This window comes from Equus przewalskii, chromosome 14 (genome assembly GCF_037783145.1).
Source record: "Equus przewalskii isolate Varuska chromosome 14, EquPr2, whole genome shotgun sequence".
Lineage (NCBI taxonomy): Eukaryota > Metazoa > Chordata > Mammalia > Perissodactyla > Equidae > Equus > Equus przewalskii.
In genome coordinates, this window is record NC_091844.1 from 54,875,969 (window position 1) to 54,888,696 (window position 12,728).

Genomic DNA, 12,728 nt, shown 5'->3' on the forward strand with positions numbered 1-12,728 from the left:
TTTTGGCAGGTTGGGTGTCTGGAGCATCATTGCTGGGAGCCTGAGGCTGGAGATCAGGAGGCTTGGGTCCAGCCCAGCCCAGCCCACCTCGCCGGGCATCACTTTCCTCCCCATGCTGAAGGGGAACTCTGCCCTATCTTCTTGGCGGGCATGGTGGAGATCAAACTGAAGACTCCATAGGGCAGCTCTGGGACAAGCAGGGCTGCTATCTGGAGGGCAGAGAGCTGTTATTCACAGTGGTCATAAATGCTTGGTGGAATCAGAGCGGAGCTGCTTTGAGCCCTAGCCAGAATGCTCCAATCAACCTTTGGCTCTGATAAAGATAAGTGGACCCAAGGTGATAACACACAAACCAGAAACTGTCAACAGGCGCTAATTAGGGCTCTGGGTGCTGAACCACACCCGCTACACCTGACATGGGGAGAAATCTCGGGTCGGAGAGCCGGGCCTTGATCTGGGCGGGGGAGGACCAGGAGGGGCCTGTACCTCGGCCTTATCGCCTTTTTGTCACCTCCTCCTTCCAGTGACTTCCTCAGTCCCACCACAACCCCTACCCCTACTTACAAGACATTACATAAGACGAAAGAACAAAATAGGGTTGAACACTGTGCAATACGACATGATTAGCGTGATGTAACAGTGGGAAGAGCCCTGAATCGGGAGTCAAGAGAGCTGATCCCAGCCTTGCTCTGCATAACCTTGAGCCAGTCCTTTCTCTGGGAACTTTAGTTCCCCCTCTGCAAAACGGGGGCTGGAAATGGGGCAGTTATACAGTAATCGCCCGTTGGGGTCCCGTCGAGGTCTAAAGTTCATGCTCTTCCGCTACAAAACACTGCAATTGGCGAAGCGCACAAAGCATGTCGCTGGTCCCACCCAGCAGGGCTGGGGTGTGTGTGACACTTGACAGAATCACAAATCCGTCTGTGGGAGAGGGAGCCGTGCAGAGGGCTCCCAGGCGCGGACAGTTCTCAGGGCTTCTGGAATCCCTCTCCTATCTGAGCCAGAGGTCAGCATGCCTGTTGCCCGCTCTCTGGGCACTGGGGGTCTATTTTTAACTTGGTGCCCCTTAAATAAATTTGGCGTTGGGCCCAATGGTTCATTTTCCTCCCTCCCCTGCACCCCCCACCAGTGTACACACATAGACACTGAAGGGGCCGCCCAGAGGTGACCCAGGGTGCTGAGCCAGGGCTCCCAGCATTCAGGTCCAGGCTGGGCCCCCTGGAGCTGGGGGGTTGCTGAGGGGAACAGGCCCACCCCTCTCCCAGGTTCAGCCCAGTACAGATTCTGCTGCCCACCAGCAAGGCTCAACCTGAGAGCAGAGCAGGGGCCCACTGCTCTTCTCAGGAACATAGGAAAGGTGTGGACAGGGTTGGGTGGGGAGAGATGCAGGGGTGAGGAGACGGGGAGGAAAGCGGCCGGGAAATGTGTGAGTTGGAGGGAGATGAGAAGGGAGGAGGGCCCTGACCTTCCTTCCTCTGGCCGCTTCTCCAGGCAGCAAAGAGTCACCTCCACTACCAGCTTGCCAGACTCAGTGCTGGGCAGCGAGGCAGCGCGGTGACTCAGACCCAGGCCCACCCACCAGCTCTCACAGGGCCCGTGACAGAGGAGAAGGACAAACATGAGTGCCTGGGGGCTGAAGTAACAGCCTCAACAGAAGTCACTACAAGGGGCAGTGGCTCTATGCTGGGGGCACTTTCTCCTGCCTGGGACAGTGGGCAGGGGTGCGGGAGGAGGAGAAGGGAGAGTCTCAGGAAGGTGGTTCCCAAGTGAATCTTGAAGGATGGGTAGACATGCGTCATTCCTCAACCTCTCTCGGCTTCAGGCGCCTCTTCGGAACATTGGGTGTAATTCATGGTACTTTCTTCCCAGGCTTCTTGTGAGGACCAAATGAACGCATCTATGGAGAGCTCTTAGCGCAGGGCCTGGCTAACGGTAAGCGCTCAAGTGCTGGCTGCTGACGCTATGGTCAGGAAGGTATTTCAGCAGAAATAGGAGGGAGAGCATTTCGGGCAGAGCCAACTGCATGTACATGGGGGCGGAAACAGCCCTACGCAGTCTGGCGGGTCCCGGGGAGTAGTGTGGAGTCACAGCGTGTGCCTCTGTGTGCTAGGCAGGAGCCGGCATGTGGAGGAGTGGGGCTGGCCCTGGCAGCAATCACTAGTTCAGCCAGGGAAGAGTGGGGTCCCATGAGGTGGCCCTGGGGAGGGAAAAATCCCCTGAGACTGGACCGCCAGGGCCCGATCTCAACTTCCAGGGGTTGAGTCAGGGGCTCAAGGCTTTATGGGGCTTGGGTACTCTTTCTGTGAGGCTAGTGTGAGAAAGGAGAGACCTTATGGGGTTGCAGAGGAAGAGTTTAGAGGTGCGTGTGAGAGAGAGAGAGAGAGAGAGAGAGAGAAAACTGTAGGGTTGGGGGCATATGAAAGGAGCAGACTCCCCTGGGCAGCTAGAATTTGTGCCCATTCTGGGGAGGGAACAAGAAGCTCTCCAGTACCAGGAGGTGCTGGGACCTCTGCAGGAGGGGCCAGGAGGCCGCACCCACACAGCTGCTCCAGCTCAGCCCAGCTCCTCGCTGGCCTGCCTCAGCACCACACCTGGACTGTTTCATCTCTGGTCAGAGCGTGGCTGGGTGTGGATGGGAGCATGTGTGTATGTGTGTGTGTGTATGTGTGTGTACACATGACATTTCTAGATCAAAGAATGCTCACAAGGTCCTGCTAGAGGTCAGGTCATCAAGGAGTGAGGGCCTGGCCCATCTCCTCATGTCCTGGCACCCCGACAGCTCCTCCTACCCAAATCCACTGGGCCTTGGGGGCAGTGGGAGCTGACAGGTCTCTGACTCAGGCTGGGCAAGGAGGAGGGGCTGGAAGTGCCTGGGCCAAGGAGGGGCCTGGTTAGTCATCTGCTGAGTGGCAGGTCCCACACTTAGCCCCGGGCAGGGGCAGTATGGCTGGGGCTTTCCTGCCACCGAAACAACAGCCAGGGCTAGGGCCAGGGGTCAGGACTCAGGATAGGACACACTCTCGGGGCCCCTGAGCAGCAGGTGGACGTCCTGGAGGTGAGTCCAAGGCTGATGGCTGAGCATAGGCCCAGGAAGCTCTTTGGGGATTTGCTGCAGCCCAGTGTCACTGACAGCTCGTGGGGAGGTTGCACCGTTCATCGGGCATGGTGAGCTGTCAGTGGCAGGCTCCAAAGCAGCCAGCACAGAGCTGGGCGCCCAGTAACACACTCTCTGGTAGCGGGGTGGGACTGAGTAAAGCCAGTGAAAAAAGTGCTAGAGGCCTGAACTCCTCTGAGAGTCCAGAAGCAGCCTCAGGAGACACAGCAGGATGGGGAAGCGCACTTTGTGGGTCTCACGCCTGCCAGGGCCCTGCCTGGAGAAGAGGAACAGTCCTGACGCCCACTCCAACCTTTCTGTGGGACTGTGGGTGGGACCCTTCTCAGCTTATCCCAATTCCGGCCGCAGAAGCCCTGTGGAAAAATCTCCCCTGAAAGAAGCCGCCTTTGAGCTTTCCAGGAATGCTGGCCTGGGGCGGAACGAGGGTGGCAGGGGAGGGGAGGGGCACGGGGGTGGTATGTTCCAGAATAGACTTGGACCCAAAGCCACAAGCACAGTGTTCCCACGGGCCTGATGCCTAGCCGTGGAAGAACCAGGAGGTCACAGGGATGTGCCTGGCAGCACCAGAACGAGGCAAGCTCTGTGTGTGTGTGTGTGTGTGTGTGTGTGTGTATGACCGGGAATGTCACATGTCCATGCCACTAATGCCAAAGGCAGCATGGACCAAGTAATCTCACTTTTTCTTTTATAAAAATAAGTTTAAAAAGAGACCAAGCATAGTGTAGTGGTTAAAGTGCGGGCTCTGGAGCCAGACAGGCTGGGTTTGAATCCGGACTGCTCTACCTGCTCCAAGCTGCTGTGACCTCAGGTCAGTTGGTTCATCCGTCTCTCTGTCTCAGTTTTCACAACTGTAAAATGGGCATCAGTATAGTATCTACCTCATAAGGTCATTGCAAGGATTAAATGAGCAACTGTGAATGAAGTGCTTGGAAGTGGACCTTACACAGAGTGAACACTGCACAGGTGTGGTTGGTCCTTACTGCGGGAATGAAATTCCATATCAATCAATCAGTCAATGCCAGGCCCAGGCCCAGGTCAGTGTTGAGCTCTGGCCAACTGGGCCCATGTGGGGCGTGGCAGGACCACCAGCGTCAGCACATCCAAAGTCCCTGGACCTGATGAGTTGACAGAGGGCCTGCCCTGGCACTCCCCAGCCCTGAAGAAAGGCCTGGAAAAGTGCCTGGCCTTTCTAGGTGTTAGTGGGTGGAGGAAATGGAAGTGGGAGACCCCGGCCTTGGCTGCAGGCTCCTTCCATGGCCTACTGGTCTCCCCTGCCTTCGCTGTAGGGCTGGGCCTGGCTGACCAGTCACTGGTGCTTTTCTACGGAGAGTGGAAGGTACGAGGGTGCAGGACTCATTCCATGGGGCTGTAGTAATGAATGTGTGCTTGTGGGGGCTCAAAGTCCTCCAGCTCATGGGTGCTCCCCTACTCTGCCTAGAATTTCACAGCAGCTAGTCCACATCAGCCTTCTGGCATTAATTCTTAGCTGACTTAGATTTCTAATGATTTCATCCAGCTCGTCAGTCAACAAACACTTATTGATGCCCCATTGTGTGTCACACTATTAAACTTTAGGCATACAGAGATCTGTCTTGAATGATAGGACCAGAATGTGGGGTCCCAGATTGAGGTGGGAAAGGGGTTCCCAGTTGGAGGAATAATGTGGAGCCCACCCACGATGTGAGATGTGACTGGAGGGAGGGCAAATGTGAGGAGGTGGGGCAGGAGGCAGGGTTCGAGGGGCAGATCAGGAAGGGGCCCATGGGTCTGGCTTTATCTGCAAGGAGCTGTTGAAGGTGAGATTTCAAGTGTCTAGAGAGTGAGAGGTGTTCTAATATCCCACAAGGTTGGGGCCAGGAGCTATGCAGTGAATCTTTGCAGGTCAGTGTATCGTTGGGGTGTATCTGAGGGTCCAGGTTGCCCCTATATTGTAGACCACATGACTGGCTCATTCTGGAGTTATGCAATGGCAGTGTCCCTGTGGCATTTGGGGACCCGGTGTTTGGATGTCAGTGAATGGGTGCCCAACTGTGCGTGACAGCCAGTGTCTATGGGCTTGTGATTCAACCAATAGCTATGGGGGGGTATGTGTGTCTGTATGTGTGTCTGTATGCGTGTCTGCCATGATTGGGCCACTCCCTAGCTCCTGGGGGGCTATTTTTAGAGGTGTCAGCCCATAGATATGGCCATACCCCGCACCCCATCCTATGCACACCTGCTCAGCTGTGAACACCTGAAGGTGATTCCCCATCTGGGGTTGTACCTGGCTGGAAGGTGCATCTCTGGGCACCAGGCCAAGCAGGTGTTGGCTTCCCTGGGAGCCTGGCCTGGGAAGGAGACGGGAATCGGGCAGTGAAGGGGCAGGGTCTGGGTTGGGAGTAGCTAGGTCTTCAGGCCCTTGTGGGGACTGAGAGGGAGATGTCCAGGGGCCATCCACTCATTTCTGTCTTCCCATTTGTCCATCCATCCTCCAGTGTCTTTCAGTCCATCTGCTAGTCTATCCATTTGTCCATCCCTGGTCCTCCCCTCCAACAGCCTGCCCCTTCGGGTACCTCATTCTCAAGTCCTCTGATGCAGGCTGTGATCAGACGCCTCGCCATGACCCTTGATGTCTCTCGGGGTCACAGCACACCCTCCTCATCCCTGGTGCTCAGCCCGCCCAGTCGGCCTCCACTTCACCCCGTGGGTGTCATGAGCTCCTGGCACAGACAGGGCACTCCCTTGCTAGTCCTGGAATCAAAGGTGCTCAGATGACCCTTCCAGCCTTCTTCCCAGAATGTCTTGCCGTACAAGGCTCCTCTCCTCCAGGGAGTCCTCTCTGACCACCCCGCTCTGATCCTGCGTCCTCAGGCCTCACTCTGCTGCAGCCATGTGCAGGCCATGGGAAGCCTGGCCCAGGCCCAGTGGGAATAGAGCCAAGCACTCCTAGATGGGGAGGGGGCACCTAAAACAGGGAGCTCCCTCAGAGCAGGGGGCCAGGGACAGCCATGGGGCAGGTCACATGTTGTCCCCACGCCCCGCACCCCTGTGGGGGGATTTCCTGGGATGTGGCCCAGACAGATCTTCCCCCACCCAGAACTCCAGCACAGTGCTGTGGCTCCCCCAGGGAGGGTTTTTCTGTAGAAAATGGGGATTCCCACATTCTCCCAAACAGATGCTCGAAGCTGCTGCTTCCCTGGGACCCCCCCAAAGTCCTTACCCTGGCTTGGACTCTGGGTGTGGGGGATTGGCCAGGCCAGAGAAGGACAGACCTCCTGGCGTTGCCCTCTCTGGGGCCCAGTAGAACTGGGGGGATATGGGGCAAGGGTGGGGGTAATTAAGTATAGAACAAACGTTTGTGCGCGCGTGTTTGTGTGTGTGTGTGCATCTTCATTTATAGAGCAAACATTTCGTGAGCACATGGGATGTGCCAGGCACTGTTACAGGCATTGAAGAAACAGAAGTGGACAAAACCCACAGTGGCACTGTCCTCAGGAGGCTGATGTTCTGGAGCCAGGCGCTGCTGGGTCTGTGCCAGTGTGTGCTGGGAAGTGGGAGTAGGGTGAGAGGCTGTGTGTGGATAAGGGGCCTATCCGTGAACAGGGTCAGGCCTAAGCAAGGCCGTGTGCATGTCAACTTGAGTGTGTGTCTCTGGAGGGCTGGCCGTGGGTCCCCTGGGTCTGTGCTAGGCAGTTGGTGTGTGTCTGTGCAGGCCCCAAACTGGCGTGCACATGCATATCAGCCAGTTTGGGATGCTAGGTGGCAGCCACACCTGGCTGACTCCCAGGCTGCTGCGCTCTTATTTTTAGAAGTGACAGCCTGTAGATCCCCACGCAGACCTGCTCAGGTGCCCAGCCTCTGGGGAGGACCAGCTGGCCTGCGGGGGCAGGGAACCTATCTCAGCCAGTGCCACTGGCTCTCTGCCACGCAGGACCACACTTCAAATGGAGCAGCCTCTGACCTCTAGCTAAGCGGGGGGGGGGGGGGGGGGGGTTGTGCCTGGGGCCCCAAGATCCATGGGGAATCCCAGGCCCCACCCCTGCACCCCTACCTCCCAGGAACGTCCCACCCCTACCCCCACTTTGTAGGAGGTGCAGCTCTGGAACCCTCCAGGATGCCGCTGGGCCACCGTGGACAGCCCTGTCACCCTGAGAGGTGGGCCAGGAGGGTGGGAGGTGGAAGGAGAGGAGGGACATGGGTCACAGATGACTTCCTCTCTTACCAAATGGCTGGGCCCCTCCGTCACTCCCTCCTTCCAAGGGGCTTCTTTCCTGGCTGCAGGTGGACCGTCCAGAGAGGCAGAAGAGGCTGGACTGCCTGTATGTCACTCTCCCCTGCCTCTGAGCCCTCCTTATTCTCTCCCCTTTGTCTTCCTTAGGTCTCGTCTTCTCTCTCCCTCATCATCTAAGAGTTTATAACAATGTGCACTGAGCTCCAACTATATGGTAGGCATGGTGCTAAGCGTTTTACAGGTATGACCTCATTTAACCATCACAACGACCAGGTGAGGTCACTGCTGTCATCCCACTTGACAGGAAGAAAGCTGAGGCTCCAAGGGATCCAGGACCCAGCGAGGAGGGCGCAGAGTCGGTTCAAGCCCAGGCTCGGATGCATCCTTAGTTACACTCTGTCTCTGGGCTCACTCTCTGCTGTTCTCCTCCCAGATGTGGTCTTGGTGGGAGCTGAGCTGTGGCCCAGGAGCCCCTCCCTGGGCTGTGGGAGGGGATGTGCAGAAGGAGGAGAGAATGACACATATTTGGAACCCAGGTAGTGGCCATGGAAGATGGTGCACAGGGATCCCAGCTGCCTCTCGTGCTCCAGCCCCTCCCCTGAGGCAGAGCTTTCTGTGGCTCCCTACAGGCACGAACCAGGGAGGCTGGAAGTCCTCTCAAGGCTGGCGCGTAGCCTTTCCTGCACCACCACCATCTCCTCCTCCCCAACAACACCCTCTCAATCAAGTGCATTTGCTCCTGCTCTACCACAGGCCTCTGCGCAGGCTGCTTCCCTTCCAGGACAGCTAAAGGGTAAGAATAAAAAAGACCCTGCTCGGAGCTACTCACCAACTTCCCTTCATTTCACCTGCATAATGTCCCTGCAAACTGGGTTTTCTTGTGCTCTTTGTACAAATAAGGGAACTGAGCTCAGAGAAGGACGTGAATTTGCTCAAGACCACACAGCTGGTGAAGAGCACAAGTGGGATTCAAAGCCATTTATCTGGCTCCACTGTGCCATTCAGTTCAATTGGACTGAATAGATCTTTACCGGGTGTGACAGTGCCATCCTATGCCAGCTACTGGGGAGAGAAACAGTATTAGGGGAGGGTGTGGGCTCTCCCACACGTGCATTTGCACACACACACTCATGCACTGCATTCGCACACCACTTCCCCTAGGTCCTCTTTGCCTTCCCCGGTCGGTTTCAGCTGGGGAGGGAAGGCAGACGGAGGAGGGGGAGGTGCTGAATTGCTCACTTCCCAGTCTTAAAACCTTCACACTTGTGACTTAGACCCCAGATGGTCCCTTTCAATGAATGACCTCTATTTCCCTTTAAAAAAGGGCGAGAATAGGAAAGAGAAAAACACATTTTGTTCTGATGTCTCGAGATGTCATTTAGGGACAATTTGTTCCCTTTCCTCCCTATCTCTGTTCCCCGACTCCGCTTTCCCACCCCCGCTCCAGGCTGGTCCTGAGACCACAGATTACATCACCTCCACCCTATTTTTTCCCACATGGGCTTCCCAAAATCCTGGTGTCCAGCGCTGAGCCATTAGGCTGGGTGTGGGGTAGACACAGCAGATGGTTTCATCTCTGTGACAGTCAGGGGGTTGCGTGAGAAGCCAGGGGTCCTTGGCTAGCCCAAGACTCCGTCCCATCCCCTTCACCGTCTCCTGCTTTTGTTGAGAAGGTCAGCTTGCTCTTGGACTAGAAGTTCCATGAGGGCTGAGACCTTGTCCATCTGGTTCAGACGTTTATGGGCTTTTTAAATAAAACCACCTTTGGCCCTTGACACACTTACTTTTGGAAGCCCCACCCCAATCCCAGGAAACATATTAAAATGCACTCTCATTCCACATTGAATGTCACTTTATGGCAAATTTTTTAAAAGGGTGTTCAAATAATTATCATTGTGAAATTATCCAACTCACAGTTAATATATTTAATTTAAAATTGACTCCAGGGGCCGGCCCCGTGGCCAAGTGGTTAAGTTCTCGTGCTCCGCTGCAGGCGGCCCAGTGTTTCGTTGGTTCAAATCCCGGGTGTGGACATGGCACTGCTCTTCAAGCCACACTGAGGCAGCGTCCCACATGCCACAACTAGAAGGACCCACAACTAAGAATATACAACTATATACCAGGGGGCTTTGGGGAGAAAAAGGAAAAAAATAAAATCTTAAAAAAAAACTGACTCTAATTTCTTGAAAAGTATTATGCATACTTCAGAATTCTTTGAAATGAGAACATCTAAACCAACAAATCGCTTTCAAATATAATGAAATGTTCATGAGTTCTAGGTTTTCCAGTCAATGAACTTGCTGTAAAATTATGTTTGTTTGACAGTAAATTACATCATTTCAGTTTCAATTTTCTAGTCTTTTAAAAATATTTTGAAGCCAATATCTTTCACAGGACCTTGAAAATGTCATAGGTCCCAGACACTTTGCCTATGTGACTGAAAGAATGAACAGCCTGGTATATAGCAGCTCCTTCAATACTGTTGAAGAGAGGGAAGAGAAAGCAAAATACAATGATTGGAAAGTAGGGAAAAAAAGCTACCATCCCTCATAATAAAGAATGCAAATTAAAATGACATATCATTTTCATCCTCCAGATTGGCAAAGACCAAAAAGGGGTTTTTGGTACAATTTGGTGTAATTTTTTGAGGACTGTTGGACGATATCTATCAAAATGCAAAGTGCACTTTCCCTTTGAACCAGATTTGCACTTCAAGGAATCTAGGCTCCTACAACTGTACAAAGATGTGTGCAGAGAGCCGGCCCTGATGGCCTAGTCGTTGAAATTTGGTGCTCTCACCACTTTGGTGACCCAGGTTCGCTTCCCAGTCATGGAACCACAGCACCTGTCTGTCAGTAGCCACGCTGTGGTGGTGGCTCACATGGAAGAACTAGAAGGACTTTCAACTGGGATATGCAACTATGTACTGAGTCTTTGGGGAGAAAAAAAAAAGAGAGAGAGGAAAATTGGCAACAGATGTTAGGTCAGGGTGATCTTTCTGTGCAAAAAAATAAAAAAAAGATGTATGGAGAAACACTTTCAGGGCCAAGCAAAGCTGGAAAGAGGGGGGGCCAGCCCTGTGGCACAGTGGTTAAATCCAGTGCGCTCCACTTTGGTGGCCCAGGTTTGCAGGTTTGGATCCCGGGTCAGTACACTACTGGTCAAGCCATGTTGTAGCAGCGACTCACATACAAAACAGTGGAAGATTGGCACAGATTTTAGCTCAGGGCTAATCTTTCTCAAGCAAAAAAAAAAAAGAGTTTAGGCAGCCAGGGGTTTGCCGGTTTGGATCCCGGACGAGGACATACACACTGCTCACTGGGCCATGCTGAGGTGGCATCCAACATGGAAGAGCTAGAAGGATGTATAGCTAGGATGTACAACTACACACTGGGGCTTTGGGGAGAAGAAAAATAAAGAGGAAGATTGACAACAGATGTTAGCTCAGGGTCAAACTTCCTTGCCAAAAAATGATTAAATAAATAAAAACTGGGAATGGACCAGACATTGACCAGTAGGGCAGTGACATAGATGGCAGGACATCCCACGCTGGAATGGTACATAGCTGTGGAAGGAGTGGATATGGAACAAGTATCTCAATACAGTGCTAAATGAAAAAAAAAAATCAAGGTGCAGAACAGTGTGTAACACATTCTTTCTTCTGTGAAAAAAAGCAACACAATATACATTCACTTACACATATTTATATTCATTCACATACACATATTTATATTCATACCTTGGGAAACCCCTAGAAAGAATTGGAAGGAGACTTAGAGACTGGGGAGAATGTTTGTCTCCGAGAGGGAAACTGGGAAGCTGGAGGGAGAATTACTTTTTGCTTTTGCTATATTTAAATTTATTTTTTTAAGATTTTTTTTTAATTTTATTTTTTCCCTTTTTCTCCCCAAAGCCCCCTAGTCCATAGTTATATATTCTTCGTTGTGGGTCCTTCTAGTTGTGGCATGTGGGACGCTGCCTCAGCGTGGTCTGATGAGCAGTGCCATGTCCGCGCCCAGGATTCGAACCAACGAAACACTGGGCCGCCTGCAGCGGAGCGCGCGAACTTAACCACTTGGCCACGGGGCCAGCCCCATGTATTTAAATTTTTTTTTAACCATGGGTACATACCTCTTTTTTCATTAAAAAAAAAATAGTTAACAAACAGACAAATGCCTGTGGAATAAAAGTAAAACGAATGAACAAACAAATGAATGAGTGAATAAATGGATGGATGAGTGAATTCCAGGTACCACGTGGAGGAAGGAGTTGCACTGCAGCCTGGAGCCCAAGGGGCTCCCACCAGCTGATGAATGAGACCCACAGGAAAGGCAGAAAGGCTGACAGCCCACTGACTGTGGGAGGAGGGGAGGGGAGGATCCTGGAAACTTGCTCCAGGAGGGCCTAAACCATGAGAAGGCTGGGCAGAGGGGAAGGAGTGGTGGGGGAAGGTTTGTGGGTTTCTGTCTCGGGAAGGCTGCCTTTCCACCTCTGTCCCCACTCCCAGCTCCTCCTTAGAGTGACATCTATTTCAAGCCCGGAAAGTCCCAGTCCCAGCATGATGCCTGGCATATAATCTGTGGCAATAAATAGTGGTTGACTAAATGGATGGAATCAGTCACTGGTTAATCTAGGCCACAGTGTTAGTCACTCCTGTCCCTTCCCCAAACACCTCCCCGCTACCCAACAACAACAATAATGAATGACTCTCTCAGGGTTGCCATGTATAGCTGTGCAGGCTGTCCACTGCACAACTCCAAGAGGTGCCATTTTCATAGACTGGCATGTGAGCGATGCCTCATTAAGTTGTAGAACATGGTGCACCTGCAAAACACTGTTTCTTCTTTCAAGCTCAGGGGAACAGAAGCTACATTGAGAGTGAGAAGGGGAAGGGAAGGGGAATTTCCCAATCTGAACACTGCAGGCTTCCCTTCCCTTTTCCCCTCTAATTCCCAAGGCCCCTCCCTTCCTATGTTCCTAACTTGGACTTGAGATGACTTAGCCAAATCTGACCAATTACTCTGTCCCCCACTACAGAGTCTGGAACTTGCAGTATGATCTTGGGCAAGTCCCAGAACCTCTCAGTTTCCCCACCTAAGAGATGAGTAGGGGCCGGCCCGGTGGCACAGTGTTTAAGTGCGCACGTTCCGCTTCGGCGGCCCAGGGTTTGCCGGTTCAGATCCCGGCTGCGGACATGGCACCACTCATCAAGCCATGCTGTGGTAGGCGTCCCACGTATAAAGTAGAGGAAGATGGGCATGGATGTGAGGTCAGGGCCAGTCTTCCTCAGCAAAAAGACGAGGATTGGCAGCAGATGTTAGCTCAGGGCTGATCATCCTCAAAAAAAAAAAAAAACGGAAATGAGTAAATGTGTAGGGAGCAATTCTTGATAATCCTCCTTGG

At 53.0% G+C, this 12,728-nt stretch overlaps 1 long non-coding RNA gene across 1 annotated transcript; it reads left to right on the forward strand.

Moving 5' to 3' along the window:
- Window positions 1-921: 921 nt before the first annotated feature.
- On the forward strand, window positions 922-9,494 carry LOC139075780 (uncharacterized). Its single transcript, XR_011526567.1, has 5 exons — window positions 922-1,006; window positions 1,870-1,932; window positions 7,759-7,861; window positions 7,955-8,118; window positions 9,272-9,494. It is a non-coding gene; the product is annotated as an uncharacterized lncRNA (long non-coding RNA).
- The last annotated feature ends 3,234 nt before the right edge of the window (window positions 9,495-12,728 follow it).